General features: G+C 42.1%; 1 protein-coding gene across 1 annotated transcript in view; it reads right to left on the minus strand.

Moving 5' to 3' along the window:
• LOC126106637 (UDP-glucosyltransferase 2-like) overlaps window positions 1-13,441 on the minus strand; it is a 118,081-nt gene extending 104,640 nt beyond the window's left edge. The window contains exon 1 of the mRNA XM_049912992.1: window positions 13,388-13,441. The gene's annotated coding sequence lies outside the window, so the exon portion shown is untranslated. The remainder of the gene's footprint in view (window positions 1-13,387) is intronic.
• Between the last annotated feature and the right edge of the window lie 7,425 nt (window positions 13,442-20,866).

A 20,866-nucleotide genomic window follows, 5' to 3' on the forward strand; every position in this document is an offset into this window, starting at 1 on the left:
TCAGTCGTCTGTAGACTGTGTGTCTGAAGACAACTGTTCCAGTGGCTACAGTAAGGTCCCAAGCAAGGCTACCTGCAGTGCTCCATGACCGTCTGCGGGCACTGATAATGAGATATCTGTCTTCTTGTGGTGTTGTACACTATGGACGTTCCGTACTGTAGCGCCTGGACACGTTTCCTGTCTGCTGGAATCGTTGCCATAATCTTGAGGTCACACTTTGTGACACACGGAGGTCCCATGCTACGACCTGCTGTGTTTGACCAGCCTCCAGAAGCCCTAGTATTCTGCTTCTCATAACGTCATCAATATGTGTTCTTTGAGCCATTTTCATCACACAGTCATCAAAGCACGTCTGAAAAAGTCTGCACACTTACCGGCTGCACCATACTCTGACATGCACCAACAGACCTCTGCATATGTGGACTGCTGTCAGCGCCACCGTGCGACGACCCCATGGTCATACGCTGAGGTGATTTATACCTGCAAACCGCCCATCAGAGCGTTGTTTCACCATGTATCAGCATTATCCTTAGTTTATGAGCACGAGTGTAGTTCTCATAAACCAGCTGAGTTTCTTGGGCTCACATAGTCCCATCACAATTGGGGTTATTACTGTTGGAACCTGGATTCTCCTCTACTACATCAGGAAATAGAAGAGCATTGCAGATGCATGAATATGGGGTGATTATATACTCTTCACATCTAGTTTCTTGGAGGTCTTACAGTGATGCAGCCGACAAAGGAACGAAGCTGTAGACTTTCACCTTGTGAAACAGTAGGACGTTATGAATCAGTGATTACCTAGTGGCTGCGAGATGTGGTGCTCATTATACATACTTTCTTTTTAGACACACAGAGCCCCACTAAAAAGTGGGCGAGTATGGCCAAAGCTCAGATTTAGTCTACCACTTCCTGAAATGATACGGTATTATGAATGGATCCAGATATAGTGTCTGCAAAAAATGGTGTTTACTAGGCACAGGAAATCGGCAGACTCACATGTTCCTACTAGACAGAGGAGCAAGCTCGTACTGTTGGCTTACACATCGTGAAACAGTAGGATGTTATCGATGGATATAGCTGTGGTAGCTGCAAGAGATGATGATCATCAGTCACAGAATGTAACCAGTCAGAGAGCAGCAAAGCTGTTGCCCAGAAGGTAGCCATGGTAAATCTGACGGAAATTATCAACAGGTACAGATGTGGTACGTGCAAAGCAAAGTACCAAAATGTTTGGCAATGGTAGCGTCACGCTTGACTACACTACATTGTCAGTGGACAGTCTGTGATATGCCACACCCAGAATACCAAGATACGAAGTTGTCTTCCTGCTGGAACATTCATGGGTGTAATCTCTCTGGACACATCACAAGTACTTTTCTTTGTGAAAGGATTCCGTAGAATACAATAATTACAACTAATTTCTACGTGCCTTACAGTATCATGAGAGGAATGTTGATTTTTTTAAAATATATAGAATCCGATATACCGATATTTTAGAAAAATATCATTATCGACCTTCGATGTATCGAGCAGTTTTATATTTACATCGATATATCGACGAAAAAAATATCATCATACTGGACAAAAAAAAAATCGGCTGCACGTTGTAAGTGTGCCGCCAGTTTTAGAGCTGTTTATTTAAGTACTGATTTGTTATTAGATAGCCGGCCGAGGTGGCCGAGCAGTTCTAGGCGCTACAGTCCGGAACCGCGTGACCGCTACAGTCGCAGGTTCGAATCCTACCTCAGGCATGGGTGTGTGTGATGTCCTTAGGTTAGTTAGGTTTAAGTAGTTCTAAGTTCTAGGGAACTGATGACCTCAGAAGTTAAGTCCCATAGTGCTCAAAGCCATTTGAACCATATTGTTAGATATTCTGTACATCAACAACAGCTTGCTTATCCCCCTTGGAGCAAGAACTGAAAGGAAAACGATGCACTTTCAAGCTTGGCGATGGCCACTTTGTTAACAATGTCAACTGTAGGCAATTGGTACAATAGAAGGTGTCCGAGGGTCCTTTCGCGTAATAATTCTCTTTCTCGCGGATTGCTAAATTGTTGCTCTCTGGTTTATTTATTCTCTTTGTAACAACACATTTACGGAAAGAGTTACGCGAAATACTTTTATCAATGCTGTGCTTTGCTTTTCATTATCCTCATTACCTTTTAGCAGAATAAAATGTATATATGGAAGTTTGATTGTTCTGGATCTGGCCTACAATTTAATGAACGATTTTTCGTAACTGCAACTCATGCTAGGAATCAATATATCTTCCCTACTTCATAATGAGTAAAAGTTGATATTACTTTGTTATGAACACTGATGTTACAATTCGTATGATCGTTCAGAAACACAAGTTCGCAGTGGATTTTATTTCTCGTTAAAATGCTATTTCACACCACGACTAGCCCAAGAACATGAGACTCTCATTAAAAAAAATACGTTGTCACTATAAAGTTTGCCAGATCAGAACGGAGCACAGCAAGATTCCTATCAGATTCTGAAGGTACATTAAATTATTTGCACTGTAAATTATATCCTATCAGCAGCCCGCGTCAATCTGCAACACATCATAAAATCCGCTGATCTTCACTGCCAGTCTGGGAGCTAAAAGAAATAATATTATTTTACTATTATTTTACCGCTTCCTTGCGGTATGCTCGACTATATCGTAAGTCGTTTAAATACGCCGCGGCAGCGGCTTTTCGTTCTCCACGCAGCTCAGCACCACAGATAATATTTATATAACTGAAAAATGTCTCAACAGGATGGGATAATATGCAAGCAAGCTTAACAATAAATGATACAAGTTTTCATTTAAACAACTCTATTAAAACCTTTAAATATCTCAGTGATTACAGACCTTTGTGAATTCAGACATAATGGCGTCAAATGCTTAGTTTCGACAAAAGAGTGCTACACTCGCGTTCTCTACGACAACAACAGGAGATCTTACTCGCGCAACTTCCAAACTAAGAAGACAAAGACATTAATCTACATCACGTATTATATACTAGTTCATTTCTTTTATCTCTGTTTAACATTTATCTTCTGTGTCGGTTTTATTACTCGCCGACGCAGACGTTTTCAAAAATAAATAATAAAAAAAATACATAATTTTATGCAATGACACAATATGATACATCTAATTCTCTAATTACTACATAATATATTGTTTTTGTTTCTCTAGACGTTACAATGCCCCCTGGCAGCAATTGACTAACGTGGGAAATGTTCGGCAATATGCTGCCACTAACGTCTGTTTGGTTATTGTCTGTTACCTTGGTTGGAACATTCACCATACACTTCTTAGTTCTTTTACACTGTAGGTTTAATTACACTTTTTATACTGTTCTTACACTTTGCGAGGTGACCGTCAACCTAGTCCCAGGGTCATTACATTTATTTGGCTCCCCCATTCGGGCTACGTGCGATCAGAAAACCTGGGAAAACTGCGCCGGAGCCATGGTCATCTCGCCTGGTTTGTTTTAATACCCAGTTTGATCACAAAAAGTTCAGATTCTGTCCAATGTTCACATATAACAAAGGCTATTTGTGAGATCATGTTAAACTTTTAGTCTCTTTGTTACCCATATAATATTTGTGTTTTGGATTGTAATGAAAGTCCCTTATTACACATTTTTACCGTAGTATCATGAATCGTCCTTGCATTTACTCGCGACAATTGGTTTAAAGTTTCTAGCATTCGTGCGAGTATACTTCATTAACATGACGAAAACATATTATATCTATATATCACTGAACCAATGAATACTTCGAGTCTGTATTGGATAACTCAAAAAAAACTGTTTGTCACGTCATTTAGTGTCCACTAAACCCTATTCATGTTAGTGCATTAAACACATATTTGATAGTTCATTTGAATGACAACAATGTTGTACGGAGCTGGCGGCGCGAAGCAATTGTTGAGTAGCGTCGTCTGGGACGCCGCGTGCCGACGGCCGCTGGGTTCGACGAACGGCTCTCAGTAACAGCGACGTCGTGCTGACGTGGCGCCCAAGCAGTCACGAACCGCGCTGAACCATTCGTCGATGTCGGCGAGTGGTAGTGGTTTACCGTGACCGGCTGGCTGGCGACACGGCACTCGTCTCGGCTTCTCCGCATGGCTCCCCGTCGTAGCGCATGAAACAAACATTCCACAACAGTGTACTATCTTTAAGAACACAGATTACTAGCTGTGGAAGAAGATGCAACTGGTTAAAAGCGTTTATTGTTCAGTAAGCCGTCGCTTCACTGGTATGCACAGGATGGTTTGGCGTGATAACAGGTTTCTTGTGGCATTGTGACACTGGTATTCAAGGTTCGTCACACGCACATTGTACTACACATTTTCACTCACTCCACGGTTGGTACACTGCCAGAGCGTCTTTCAACACGTGAAAATGTTTCGTAACACACATACTAAATGTCCCCGTCGAGCGATATTCGTTTAAATCGACTCCGAACGGATCAATAACTACTGTTTTTATATACTGTCTATTGTTCGTTGAGCACTGCACTAGGACAGTCTGTCACTCAACACTAGACTTATCGACGTATATATTGGTGCAGATACAACAGTCATTTTCTGTCCCTGCTACACACAATATTGCGTCCTTTCCTCCATTATTTATACGCACAGTTTATTTTTTAGTACCTTTTAACTGTTCTTCATATACTCGCGCTCATCTACATGGCGTCTATTTGTTCTTACCTTATCACAACACACTTTTCATATTGTTACTAGGCGTATATAGCCCTTTTGTAAAATTTTTTAATTTTCTTATCAGTGTAGCTTGCCTGGTTATCACCCATCTATCAAACAGATTTTACCATGTGCATGACAGCTTGACTTGGGCATATTGCTCAATAAATACTTCATTTAGCACTAGCATTATTTTTAATGATTTTTCCTATATGACTACAGTGTAGGTTCCACATTGGTTGACTTAATTCGCGTATCGCGTAATGAATATTCAAGGGCGTGTACCAAGTACACAGGCTTCAATTGAAGCATTGTTATATACAAAGCGGAGTTTCCACGGAACCGGCTTGTTTTTTGATTAGCTTATGCTCCAGTGTCGTTCTCAAATCACTACTGGCAGCAAACATCACATAATTGTTGCATATTACAAAGTCCATGTTTGGCTAGTCAAGACTCTCTCTCTCAGGGTTCCTTATTCTAATACAATTACAACAGTTACTTTACTATATTAGATTGCATCAATAATTGCACTTACATACTACACATAAAAAATGGTTCAAGAAATTAATCCTTTGTATAATGATTCAAGAAATTAATCCTCACTTATCAACAAGAAGATTGTTCGTTGCTTAAGGAGCATATAATATTTTAAATGGCTCTAATTGTCTGTAAGCAAAATCTTTCCTGTGTAAGCTATTACCTACTTTCTGAATCCACTTCCTCCAAGTTTCATTACACACAAATTTCTTTCTTAATACTAACATACTTATATTCTAAAACACAACTAAAATCTTCTTACAACTATTACTCTTTATATGTGATATGTCACTGAATAAATAACTTCACATCTTTACGTGGATACAATCCTTTGATCTTCCCCGTATGGGGATCATCTAAATTCTCAGGACGAGTCCGGACAGGTATGATAATTTTGTTAATGTCCCTCGCATCTAACACTAGCCTGATTTTTCCATTGGCTTTCGCCACTGCTACAAGAGGACTACTATATGGAGAGAAGGAGGGCTCAATGATATCCCACTCTAACATCTTCCGAATCTCTTTAGCTACCAATTCCCTCCTCGACCAAGGGATGGAGTAAGTTGCGCGACAGTATGTTTTATGGGGCATCACCTCTATGTGATAGTGGTACCCTTTGACTATTCCTGGTCGGTCGGTAAATACCATAGTGTATTCCGATAGCAGCTGCGTCAACTGTTGCTTTTGTGTATCGCTTAACCCTTCAGATTCCTGCACTTTGGTTTTAAATTCCTGCACATTTGTTTCAAAATTTCGATCCTCTAAATTCGGATAATAGAGGTCTGCTGCATGTGACAAATCATCAAGGTGTAGTACCCATGGGTTCCTACCCTTGATATTGATTCGATTACAACACGGCACAAGTACCTCCTTCGATTTCATCATAGATAACTCAATCCTTCTACCCCTATTAACTATGCTTAATTTCCCCAAGGAGAGGTCGATCAATGCGTCCCTCTCGCGGAGAAAATCTACTCCCAGAATGCAGGCCACCTTCAATCCTTTAACAACGAGGAACGAGCTCACTATGGCTTCGCCCTCCTTACAAATCTCCACCTGCACCTGGTACTTAACTGATTGGCTCTGTGCACTAATGGCTCCAGACACCTTACAATTATTAACCGGGAAAGTCGGAATGCTATGTCCTTTTCCCAGTGCCTTAAATAACTCCATACTCATTACACTTACTGAGGCACCTGTGTCGATGATTATATTCACTGCAACATCATTGATTTTCGCTTCGATAATAGCTTGCACATTTTCGTTATTATCTTTCTTACATTCGTGCGGTTCGTTCAGTAGATCTTTATCCATACTGACACCATCGTTGTATCGCAGCATACGTATCCCAGGTATATTCTTATCACTCGTGTTGCTCTCACTCCATCCCTCGGCCATCGATGGAGAGCATATCGAGGCCGATTCTAGTTTGTTGGATTAGTTACTTGTGAAGTACTTGGACGGCTATTGTCCGCGACCTCCACTATATGTACACTCTGATTTGCCGGCCGCCACGGCTGCGCAATAGGCGCGTTTTGCGGTGGTGGTCTATTGTTGTCATACCGGTCATTACCCTGTCGCTCTGGGCTTCTTCGCTGATTTTGCTGCCAATTTCGATTACTATCACTATAATTGCTCTGCCACTGACCTCGCGCATTTTTCCAGCGGTTGGTCCCTGACATTCCGGATTCGTACCGATCGTCAAATCGACGCTTTTTGTTATAAGCTGTTTGTCCATACCCGTTCTGGCCTCTACCATTACTACCATTTTGCGAATGTTCTTGCCGCTTGTTACCACCCCCACCATTTCCATGGTGGTGGTTTTGTGCACTACTATTTCTGTCATGTTTACATCCTGACCCATTATTCCGCGAGTGATCACACGCTGATTTTGCGTCTTCCTGTATCAAGTCTATAGAATCTAGAACAGACAGGAAGTTTTCCATATCGCTTTCTGGTACGTGTATTAATTTCTCTTTGATATGAATGGGTAAATGTGATTTTAGTAGTCTTATTATGTCTCTTGGTGATATAGGCTCGTCCCAGTAGCGTGTTTTGTTTATATATTTTTCAAAATACCGTCTCAAATTCCCCAGACGAGGTGAGTACGGTTCGGGATTATATACTTCTTTTCTTAGCCGCTCTTGTATACAAGGCGACCAATATTTCGATAGAAATGCCCTTTCGAACTGTTCATATGTCATGCAGCTGTCTGCTACTTCTGTAGCCCACAACGCTGCATCACCTTGAATGTACGACATTACGTATTGAATTTTCTGTGTTTCATTCCACACACTGGGCAAGATATTTTTAAAGCTTTTTATGAATACCACTGGGTGTACTGATTTCCGTTCAGTAGTAAACGTTTGAAATTGTCTATTTTTGATTAAACTTTCTTCCACTAATATTTTTGAACTACATGGTTTTGCTGCTGGGACATATGCTGTGTGCTCCGAACCGAAGCTACAGCTCTTCGCATTGTCGACTACAGATTCCTCATTGTTGTATCGCGTATAAGTTTGTGCGTTGCCAAAACCGTGGGCTGTTGGCGACAGAGGTTCCTGTTCCAAATGCTTTCTGCTTTGTGCTAAACCCTTCTCCAGGTCGGATATCCGTTTGTTCATATTCACTTGCCACTGCGGAATATCCTCACTGAGTATTTGTTTGATGCTTTGCACGTCGTTCTGTACCTGACTGTTTACTGCGGTACTGAACGTTTCGGGATCTCTATTTGCTATGGCTGCTTGCACTTTGGAATTAATGTTCTTGTCAATCTCACACTCCTTCACTTCTAGCCACGAGCTGAATTCTGTTTCAATTTTAGTTGCTTGTTCGTTCCACTTCTGCTCTACAAGCTGCGTGGAATCTATTTCTAGCTTTTCTACTCGATTAGCTAATACACCTATTTCGTCTACCCTGTTAGTGTTTGCTATTTGCAGGTTGTTGACCTGTTCAGTCAGCTCCTGCACGGCCTTAGGTATCGACTCATAATTCTGTTTCATATCTGCAATCTCCTTTTTCATGTTTTCTAACGATTGCACAAGTTGCTGGTCCCGCTCAGCTTGCCGGCGATCTCGCTCAGCTTGCTGGGCAAGGAAACTTTCTGTTAACTGGCGATCTCGCTCAGCTTGCTGGGCAAGTAAATTTTCTGCTAGCCTACGATCTCGCTCAGCTTGCTGGCGGTCTCTCTCGACTTGCTGTTGCGCAAATTCTGCCTGGTAATTCAGCACGCGCTCTAATATAGCCTGAAGCGAATACCCACCAGGCAGATTACCACTCTCTGGTTCCTGCTTTTCTGGTGGTGGTACAACTTCTTTCTCTACATCCCCTTGAGGACTAGTGGGCGGTGGCACCACTTCCTGTGCCCCTGCCCCCACATTCTCACATGTTATATCCTCAAAGAGAGTACTAGTACTACTTGAGGTACCCGGTTCCACATTTCCTGCACTAACTAATTGTTGTTCCTCAGTATCCATATTGCTCGGACGTTGACTACGCAACTTAACCATATTCCTAAATTGCTTACTAAAACACAAAGTCTGACAGTTTTGCCCCTTGCACACAAAATACGTTAATTTATCTACACTAACTGCACACTAAAATTTACTATCTACCAATCTTTGTCCTGTCACAAACACTAACATCAAACTACGTACAATATGCACACCACTAGCGAAATGAGATCACTTCACTGGAGATCGACTTCTACAAACAGGACAACTACACTGTAGTCTTACCTTTAGTTTATCTTATCTCGGGGTTCGGCTGCCCCCGGATTACGTAGTCGTCACAGCTTCTCAGTACTATCAGGATCGTCTTCTCAGACTCGTTTGCAGTAGTACGTTTTGTCATGAAAGATTGTTTACACATTCATTAATACATAGCATTGATCATGATATACATACATACATTCATCACTAAATACATATATATATCTATACATGCATAACAATCAACACTGAAAGAAAAATACATAAAATTTTATATTTGTGGCCACTGCAAATTCGGGCCCCGCGTTTTTGGGCGACAGTTTCGCGTAATAATTCTCTTTCTCGCGGATTGCTAAATTGTTGCTCTCTGGTTTATTTATTCTCTTTGTAACAACACATTTACGGAAAGAGTTACGCGAAATACTTTTATCAATGCTGTGCTTTGCTTTTCATTATCCTCATTACCTTTTAGCAGAATAAAATGTATATATGGAAGTTTGATTGTTCTGGATCTGGCCTACAATTTAATGAACGATTTTTCGTAACTGCAACTCATGCTAGGAATCAATATATCTTCCCTACTTCATAATGAGTAAAAGTTGATATTACTTTGTTATGAACACTGATGTTACAATTCGTATGATCGTTCAGAAACACAAGTTCGCAGTGGATTTTATTTCTCGTTAAAATGCTATTTCACACCACGACTAGCCCAAGAACATGAGACTCTCATTAAAAAAAATACGTTGTCACTATAAAGTTTGCCAGATCAGAACGGAGCACAGCAAGATTCCTATCAGATTCTGAAGGTACATTAAATTATTTGCACTGTAAATTATATCCTATCAGCAGCCCGCGTCAATCTGCAACACATCATAAAATCCGCTGATCTTCACTGCCAGTCTGGGAGCTAAAAGAAATAATATTATTTTACTATTATTTTACCGCTTCCTTGCGGTATGCTCGACTATATCGTAAGTCGTTTAAATACGCCGCGGCAGCGGCTTTTCGTTCTCCACGCAGCTCAGCACCACAGATAATATTTATATAACTGAAAAATGTCTCAACAGGATGGGATAATATGCAAGCAAGCTTAACAATAAATGATACAAGTTTTCATTTAAACAACTCTATTAAAACCTTTAAATATCTCAGTGATTACAGACCTTTGTGAATTCAGACATAATGGCGTCAAATGCTTAGTTTCGACAAAAGAGTGCTACACTCGCGTTCTCTACGACAACAACAGGAGATCTTACTCGCGCAACTTCCAAACTAAGAAGACAAAGACATTAATCTACATCACGTATTATATACTAGTTCATTTCTTTTATCTCTGTTTAACATTTATCTTCTGTGTCGGTTTTATTACTCGCCGACGCAGACGTTTTCAAAAATAAATAATAAAAAAAAATACATAATTTTATGCAATGACACAATATGATACATCTAATTCTCTAATTACTACATAATATATTGTTTTTGTTTCTCTAGACGTTACAGTCCGTCATTCGGTTTCGTCACATATCAGACATGTCTGCAACACTTCATGTCGACTTCCCTGTTTCTTCATTTCCGCCAACGCCAGAGGCGTGGCAGTTGTAGCGTCAAAATTATGGGGGCCTCCCGGCCAACAATGCCATACGACCATTTCATTTTTTTGCGTTGTGAAGTTAAACGTTGCGGTTTCTGTTGGTAGCGCCGAGCGCCGATTACGTCAACATTTCCCCTCACACACCTCCACCCATCACAAAGACCAATCTTGTCATTTAGATTTTTCTTCATCAGTTTCAGCAATAGTTTTTCAAGAATGCGGATGTGAAGGAGTAGCACACTAGTTGCGTTAAAAACTGTTTCTTAACGCAACTGGTGTGCGATTTCTTCTTATCGTATATCTTGTTACTGAATTAACCCCCCCCCTCCCCCCCCCCCCTCCCCGCCAATGCAAGTGCAATCGGACTTCTCCCTTGTGCCATCTACGTATATTCGTTTCACACAGTCAAAGACAAAGACTGGACGTGATGAAAGCTAAAAAGTAGTAAGACTCCTTTATGCAGTGAAAGTACGATTATGTTCTACTACAATTTCAAACGAACGGCTTCAGATATTTATCGAAAATTGCGAAAAAATATAATATAAAATAAAAATATCGGCACTCAATATTGCCATTTCAGTACCGACATATCGATATATCTTTGAAGAAAATATCACCTTAATATATCGACACCTCTTTTTTAGAAAACATCTATGTGTCGACTTTTTATCAACAGCCCTAATCACAACCTTTAGACACTCGCAATGCAACTCTTCACAGATGATCCAGTACTGCATTATTTCCTTGTTTGACAGCTTGCTAGTCATGTTCAGTATCTGCATCACGACACACACATAACAAAGTACTTCAGGCTGTAGCGAGAAGCAGTAATTATCTCAGAAGCATTAATTTATTTTTGTCTTTGATTGTTTCACTTTAATTGTTGACAGCATACTAGGCTGTGATTGACTGTTGGAAATACCCACCACTGTGACGTCGCTGATTTCGCCAGGCTGGATTGACCTGTCCGAGCATATAGGAAACCAGAATGTGAGAAGTCGTATGTTTCAGGTTAATGACTCGCATGGTGACTTCGCAAATGCAAATAAAGTGGGATGTTGACGCCATTGGCATACAACTGATATACGGAAATAATTCTAAGTAATCACTGAATACTGCCGCAAATTATGTTTGTACAACAAAATTATGTTTATAGGTAAAGCGGCTTGTTAGCTTGCCTACCGAACTCCCAGTAATACTATTTAATTGCAGGAGACATGTTATCAACCAGCTATAATGTACAGACGGTACTAATAAACTCAGAAATGTAAAAAAAAAGTTAATGACAACAATAAACGATAACGGTTTTAGAGCGAATTGCTTGCATAATTATTACTTAAAACATGTTTACATTTTACCGAACTGAATAAAGAAAATTCACTGTATATTGAGGAAGCAGTAAAGGAAATAAAAGAAAAATTCAGAGTAGGTATTAAAATCCATGGAGAAGAAATAAAAACTTTGAGGTTCGCCGATGACATTCTAATTGTCAGAGACAGCAAAGGACTTGGAAGAGCAGTTGAACGGAATGGACAGTGTCTTGAAAGGAGGATATAAGATGAACCTAAAAAAAAGCAAAACGAGGATAATGGAATGTAATCGAATTAAGTCGGCCGATGCTGAGGGAATTAGATTAGGGATGCCACACTTAAAGTAGTAAAGGAGTTTTGCTATTTGGGGAGTTAAATAGCTGATGATGGTCGAAGTAGAGAGGATAAAAAATGTAGACTGGCAATGGCAAGGAAAGCGTTTCTGAAGAAGAGAAATTTGTTAAGATCGAGTACAGATTTGTCAGGAAGTCGTTTCTGAAAGTATTTGTATGGAGTGTAGCCATGTATGGAAGTGAAACATGGACGATAAATAGTTTGGACAAGAAGAGAATAGAAGCTTTCGGTATGTGGTCCTACAGAAGAATGCTGAAGGTTAGATGGGTAGATCACATAACTAATGAGGAAGTATTTAATAGAATTAGGGAGACGAAGGCATCGGTTGGTAGGACATGTTCTGAGGCATCAAGGGATCACCAATTTAGTACTGGAGGGCACCGTGGAGAGAATCGTAGAGGGTGACCAAGAGATGAATACACTAAGCAGATTCAGAAGGATGTAGGTTGCAGTAGGTACTGGGAGATGAAGAAGCTTGGACAGGATAGAGTAGCATGGAGAGCTGCATCAAACCAGTCTCAGGACTGAAGACTACAACAACAACAACAACAACTGACCATGTCACAAAGATGTTAAATATGTTTTGTTTATACAAAACACATATGTTTGCGTAACTCACAGACCTGATATCTAGTACAATAACTCATTTCGCAGCACCAAAATTAGTTTTGAAAGTCGTCCGTGATACCTGAAACTATTTTAGTAAATAACTAACTGATGCGGAGAGTGGGAAATACAGGAAAAAATAGGTGGACTGATGATGTAAGAAATGTGGAGATTCTGTCCAAAATTGGCGGACAACGAATAAGTTGATAATACTAACAAGACGAAGGGGTAGGATGATGTGATAACTGACATGCGTCAGTGCATGTGAGAGTTTTCTTTGTATTGTTTTAGGTGGATCCAACAGATGTTAAAAACTGCAGAGGACGACTGTGGCTGGGACTCAGACAAGAGATAATTGATGGAAAAGTGTGTAATACCTACCATGGGATTAAATGGGACAGGAGAGTAAGTCGTTCTGGAAGGCATGAAACCAATCAGAAGACTGATAGTGTAATAAAAAAGAAACGAGAGTAGTAGGCTAAAGAAAGCCCAGTAACTTGCGTAGCGTAGGCGCTGCTGTCAATGAAAACAGTAGCGCCACGCCTGCCACCGTAAGAGTAACGAGTGGTACCTTGTTAGCTGCTGTGAGTTCGCTGCAGTCCCGCGCCTCCTCGCCGCCGGTGGTGTGGTCAGATTGCGCCGCCATCACCGCCTCCGCCTCCGCCGTCCAAATAGGGACAAGTGGCCTGACCTTGTCAGGGCATTAACGGAACGCGACGCCGATGCTGGGCGGCAGAGAGGCACTCACTGCTGATGGCGAGAGGGTCACCAATGTGACGTCACAGGCTGGAGGCAGACGGGGTGGTGTGGCCGGGACGACGGTTATCGCTGAAACAAGCGGTTTTCGGTTACATCGGCTGGTTTTATCTAACTGTTAAAACCGTTCAAGTTAATAGGTTTTCGAAATAACCGAATATCGGTTTTTATAACGCTCATTAATCGTAGACATTGCACAAATTTTCAAAAATCTTACGACTTCCTCTGACTTTTGAGTTGCATGTTTCAAGATACACTTCTGGCCATTAAAACTGCTACACCAAGAAGAAATGCAGATGACAAACGGGTATTCATTGGATAAATATATTATACTAGGACTGGCATGTGATTATATTTTCACGCAACTTGGGTGCATAGATCCTGAGAAATCAGTACCCAGAACAACCACTTCTGGCCGTAATAACGGCCTTGATACGCCTGGGCATTGAGTCAACAGAGCTTGGATGGTGTGTACAGGTACAGCTGCCCATTCAGCTTATACCGCAGTTCATCAAGAGTAGTGACTGGCGTATTGTGACGAGCCAGTTGCTGGGCCACCATTGTTGTTGTTGTTGTTGTTGTTGTGGTCTTCAGTCCTGAGACTGGTTTGATGCAGCTCTCCATGCTACTCTATCCTGTCCAAGCTTCTTCATCTCCCAGTACCTACTGCAACCTACATCCTTCTGAATCTGCTTAGTGTATTCATCTCTTGGTCTCCCCCTACGATTTTTACTCTCCACGCTGCACTCCAATACTAAATTGGTGATCCCTTGATGCCGCAAAACATGTCCTACCAACCGATCACTTCTTCTGGTCAAGTTGTGCCACAAACTTCTCTTCTATTACCCACGGCTTTGTAGAGAAGCAATTGAAATATATAAACATAGGGATAATTTTAATCGGAAAGAAGAGACCATGAAACTTAGTGATATTTGGACAGTAGCACTACAGAATTGCTAGACAGTTTTATCCGTGACGAGATTACGATCGATAGTTAAGTTTTATCTTTGTCAAAGATTATCTCTGCATATCATGTGTAACTCTGGTCACGCCCACTTTTCTACGATATATAAGACTACCGGAGGAGAAACACCCCTCTGAAGATGTCCAGCGCAGCTCTGGACGAAACGTTAGGAGCTGAAGAGTTTCATGGACCACGACCTTACATCCCGGAAGGTTTACCAGAAGACCTGCTCTCCATGCCTATCGAGGGTACTACAAAAACCGTACTGACTGTGACAGACAGTCAGGTGAATTTTGTACCAATGTCCTTACTTCTGTCTGTAGCAAACCTGTGCCCCTTCAAACAACTTTAAATGTTGTGGCTGTCAGGGTGAGAACAACATAGGAAATTATCATCAGTTACATCTACATATTCTCCAGATGGTGAAGTGCTAAACCTTATACAGGGTGGTCCATTGATCGTAACCGGGCCAAATATCTCACAAAATATGCGGCAAACGAAGAAAATACAAAGAACGAAACTTGTTTAGCATGAAGGGGGAAACCAGATGGCGCTATGGCTGGCCCACTAGATGGCGCTGCCATACGTCAAACGGATATCAACTGCGTTTTTTAAAATATGAACCCCGATTTTTTATTACGTATTCGTGTAGTGTGTAAAGAAATACGAACGTTTTAGTTGGACCACTTTTTTCGCTTTGTGGTAGATGGCGCTGTAATAGTCACAAACATATGGCTCACAATTTTAGACGAACAGTTGGTAAGAGGTAGGTTTTTTAAATTAAAATACAGAACGTAGGTACGTTGGAACATATTATTTCGGTTGTTCCAATGTGATACATGTACCTTTGTGAACTTATCATTTCTGAGAACGCATGCTGTTACAGCGTGATTACCTGTAAATAACACATTAATGCAATAAATGCTCAAAATGATTTCCGTCAACCTCAATGCGTTTAATGACATTCCTCTCAACAGCGAGTAGTTGGCCTTCCGTAAAGTTCGCACATGCATTGACAATGCGCTGACGAATGTTGTCAGGCGTTGTCGGTGGATCACGATAGCAAATATTCTTCAACTTTCCCCGTAGAAAGAAACCCGGGACGTCGGATCTGGTGAACGTGCGGGCCATGCTACGGTCGTTGGACGACCAATCCACCTGTCATGAAATGTGCTATTCAATATCGCTTCAACCGCACGCAAGCTATGTGCCGGTCATCCGTTGTGTTGGAAGTACATCGCCATTCTGTCATGCTGTGAGACATCTTGTAGTAACATCAGTAGAACACTACGTAGGAAATCAGCATACATTGCACCATTCAGATTGCCATCGATAAAATGGGGGCCAATTATCCTTCGTCCCATAATGCCGCACCATATACAGGGTGTTACAAAAAGGTATGGGCAAACTTTCAGGAAACATTCCTCACACACAAATAAAGAAAAGATGTTATGTGGACATGTGTCCGGAAACGCTTAATTTCCATGTTAGAGCTCATTTTAGTTTCGTCAGTATGTTCTGTACTTCCTCGATTCACCGACAGTTGGCCCAATTGAAGGAAGGTAATGTTGACTTCGGTGCTTGTGTTGACATGCGACTCATTGCTCTACAGTACTAGCATCAAGCACATCAGTACGTAGCATCAACAGGTTAGTGTTCATCACTAACGTGGTTTTGCAGTCAGTGCAATGTTTACAAATGCGGAGTTGGCAGATGCCCATTTGATGTATGGATTAGCACGAGGCAATAGCCGTGGCGCGGTACGTTTGTATCGCGACAGATTTACAGAACGAAGGTGTCCCGACAGGAAGACGTTCGAATCAATTTATCGGCGTCTTAGGGAGCACGGAACGTTCCACCCTATGACTCGCGACTGGGGAAGACCTAGAACGACGAGGACACCTGCAATGGACGAGGCAATTCTTCGTGCAGTTGACGATAACCCTAATGTCAGCGTCAGAGAAGTTGCTGCTGTACAAGGTAACGTTGACCACGTCACTGTACGGAGAGTGCTACGGGAGAACCAATTGTTTCCGTACCATGTACAGCGTGTGCAGGCACTATCAGCAGCTGATTGGCCCCCACGGGGCCAACAATGTTCATCCAACAATGTTTCAATCCTCATTTCAGTGCAAATGTTCTCTTTACGGATGAGGCTTCATTCCAACGTGATCAAATTGTAAATTTTCACAATCAACATGTGTGGACTGACGAGAATCCGCACGCAATTGTGCAATCACGTCTTCAACACGATATTCTGTGAACGTTTGTGCAGGCATTGTTGGTGATGTCTTGATTGGGCCCCATGTTCTTCCACCTACGCTCAATGGACCACGTTATCATGATTTCATACGGGATACTCTACCTGTGCTGCTAGAACATGTGTCTTTACAATTACGACACAACATGTGGTTCATGCACGATGCAGCTCCTGCACATTTCAGTCGAAGTGTTCGTACGCTTCTCGACAATAGATTCGGTGACCGATGGATTGGTAGAGGCGGACCAATTCCATGGCCTCCACGTTCTCATGACCTCAACCCTCTTGACTTTCATTTATGGAGGCATTTGAAAGCTCTTGTCTACGCAACCCCGGTACCAAATGTAGAGACTCTTCGTGCTCGTATTGTGGACGGCTGTGATACAATACGCCATTCTCCAGGGCTGCATCAGCGCATCAGGGATTCCATGCGCCGGAGGGTGGATACAGGTATCCTCGCTAACGGAGGACATTTTGAACATTTCCTGTAACAAAGTGTTTGAAGTCACGCTGGTATGTTCTGTTGCTGTGTGTTTCCATTCCATGATTAATGTGATTTGAAGAGAAGTAATAAAATAAAACATGGAAAGTAAGCGCTTCCGGACACATGTCCACATAACATATTTTCTTTCTTTTTGTGTGAGGAATGTTTCCCGAAAGTTTGGCAGTAACTTTTTGTAACACCCTGTATTAACCCGCCAAGTTCGCTGATGTTCCACTTGTCGCAGCCATCGTGGATTTTCCGTTGCCCAAGAGTACATATTATGCCGGTTTACGTTGCCGCTGTTGGTGAATGACGCTTCGTCGCTAAGTAGAAAGCGTGCAAAAAATCTGTCATCGTCCCGTAATTTCTCTTGTGCCCAGTGGCAGAACTGTACACGACGTTCAAAGTCGTCCCCATGGAATTCCTGGTGCATAGGAATATGGTACGGGTGCAGTCGATGTTGATGTAGCATTCTCAACACCGACGTTTTTGAGATTCCCGATTCTCGCGCAATTTGTCTGATACTGATGTGCGGATTAGCCGCGACATCAGCTAAAATACCTACTTGGGCATCATCATTTGTTGCAGGTCGGGTTGACGTTTCACACGTGGCTGAACACTTCCTGTTTCCTTAAATAACGTAACTATCCGGCGAACGGTCCGGACACTTGGATGATGTCGTCCAGGATACCGAGCAGCATACATAGCACACGCCCGTTGGGCATTTTGATAACAATAGCTATACATCAACACAATATCGACCTTTTCCGCAATTGGTAAACGGTCCATTTTAACACGGGTTATGTACCACGAGGCAAATACCGTCCTCACTGGCGGAATGTTACGTGATACCAAGTACTTACACGTTTGTGACTATTACAGCGCCATCTATCACAAAGCGAAAAAAGTCGTCCAACTAAAACATTCATATTTCTTTTCGTACTACACGAATATGTAATAAAAATGGGGTTCCTATTTTTAAAAAAATGCAGCTGATATCCGTTTGACCTACGGCAGGGCCATCCTGCGGGCCAACCATAGCGCTATCTGGTTTCCCCCTTCAAGCTAGACGAGTTTCGTTCTTTGTAAATTTTTAGTTTGATGCTTATTTCGTGAGATATTTGGCCCAGTCACTATCAAGGACCACTCTGTATAGGCTGCTCTGATTTCCCAACTCTCCCCAACTTTTCTACCTCTGTGTGACTTTTACATCCATAACCCTTCATGGGGTGGAACCAAGATTACTGGCCATTGTAAAGATGTCGAAGATCTACTAACACAACCCGATCTTTGCCTCCTAAGTACAGGTGCTCTCGCAGATTTCGGTGTGAAACATGGCATATACTCGGCCGTTGATCTCTGGGTTTGAAGTTCTGGCCTTCTCCCGTGCATCCTTTGGAGAGCTCACGTCGACCTGTGTGGTAGTGACCACAGTCCATTATTCCTGTCTCTTCCCCAGCGAGACTCACTTGATTGGTTACCCAGATGCGATCTTACGAAGGCTGACTGGGGCGGTTTCACTTCTGCTATCACTATTGAATCTCCCTGTGTTGCATGGCAACATCGATGAAGTTATACAGACCGGCACTACTACCACTGTTGCCGCAGCTGAATCGGCAATACGTTGTTCCTCAGATTGTCCCCAGCGGAAGACAGTGCCTTGGTGGTCGCCGGAAAACGCTGCAGCCATCAAAGACCATTGCGAGGGCCTTCAAAGTCATAACCGCCACCCATCCCTGGAGCATCTCATTGCCTTTGAATCGCTTTGTGCTCGGGCCTGTCAGATCATCAGACAACGGAAGCAGGAGTGTTGGGAACGATACGTCTCCAACATTAGCGCATGAACCTCTCTTTCCCAGGTTTGGAACAAGCTGAGATGTCTTTATGGGTACCAGACCCCTGCAGACGTACCTGGAATTTCCACGCTTGAAGCTGTATGTGATGATCCGGATGTAATCGCAGAATGTCTTGCCAAGCATTATGCTCGCACCGCTGGATCTAAGAATTACCGCCCTGCATTTCATCTCCTCAAACAGCGGTTGTAACGACAACACCTATCTTTTGAACCACACTACCCTAATCCAAATAATACTCCCTTTAGTGAGTGGGAATTTCTCAGTGCCCTTGCTGATAGTTCTGACACAACTCCTTGACTGGACATCCGCTATTCCCAAATGATTAAACATCTGACAATGGATTATCAGCGCCACCATCTTCAACCGAATCTGGGGCGATGGCGCATCCCCCCCGCATTGTCGGAAAAGGATCATTGTTGCAGTATTAAGGCCTGGTAAGAACACGCTAGATGTGGATAGCTATCGTCCTATAAATATCGTAAAATATCGGTTATTTAGAATTAAAATGCCGGTATCGATTTCATCCGGTCGGTTTTTCGTTTCGTTACGTTATGGTCACTAAGACGAGCTACTTGTTCCGACACGTATCGAGCAGAATTAGGGAGCAGAACGAAATTGCTACTGGGACAGACGGTGGTACCTTTTGTTTTTATTGAATCTTGTTGGTTTATTGTTTTTATTATGAGAAATTATGTTCACGAATATCAATTTCAGAGCAATATTTTGTATAAAAATAGTTTCTCATTGTAAATTTTACCACAGATTTGAAAAAGTAGAACTAGTGAGGGGGAGAGAGAAGGTGTGTGGAAGATGTGTAGTTGAAGAAGTGAGTTCTGGCACCTAAAAATTTAGAAATTAAGTACTGGCTCTGACCTTTACAAGAATTCACATATCTCCAGTCGACGTCTACATCTAACCGCAATCCAACTTATGGTGTGTGGCAGAGAGTACAGTGTCTATCACTGTCGTTTTTCTCTTTTCCTGTTCCAGTGCCGAATGGTTCTGTGTGTGTTCTGTGTAGGTTCAAATCCCTTTAATTTTGTCATGATGGTGATTTCGTGATATATATGTTGCGGGACGCTGTTTATTGATGCACTCTTCTAAGACTGTAACGCTCTCAGTACCTTAGCAGTAAACCACGCCTTGACAGAGAACGACTCTCTTGTAGCATCTGCCATTTCAATTGGCTGAGCATCTCCGTGATGCTTTCGTGCTTACTAAACGAACCTGTGACGAAATGCACTACTCTTCCTTGGATTATCTCTGTTTCCCCTTTCAGTCCTACCTAGTCCGGATCCCAAGCTAGAGAGCAATATTGTAGTAGCAACGCCCTTACCCCTCCAAATAGGTAGACCACGTTTAGAGGGTGCCACAGAAAGATGATTTTTAGTATTGAATTTTGAGGATTCACCAACTGACTAACAACAGAACTGCAGTAAAACAATTAGATTTGTTATTTTTGTGAATAGTTATTCATGTCGCAGTTCTAAATCTTCACCAAGGTGACAAAGACCATGGGATATCGTGTTGAACCAACTTTCGCCCAATGTAATGCAGCAGCCAGACATGGCAAGACTCAACAAATCGTTGGAAGTCCCCTGCAGAAATATTGAGCCGTTTTGCCTCTATAGCTGTCCACAATAGTGAAAGTGTTGCAAGTGCAGGAATTTCTGCATAAACTGACCAGTCGATTATGTCCCATAAATGTCCGATGGAATTCATGTCAGGTG

The sequence above is a fragment of the Schistocerca cancellata genome, chromosome 10, assembly GCF_023864275.1.
Source record: "Schistocerca cancellata isolate TAMUIC-IGC-003103 chromosome 10, iqSchCanc2.1, whole genome shotgun sequence".
NCBI classification, from domain to species: domain Eukaryota; kingdom Metazoa; phylum Arthropoda; class Insecta; order Orthoptera; family Acrididae; genus Schistocerca; species Schistocerca cancellata.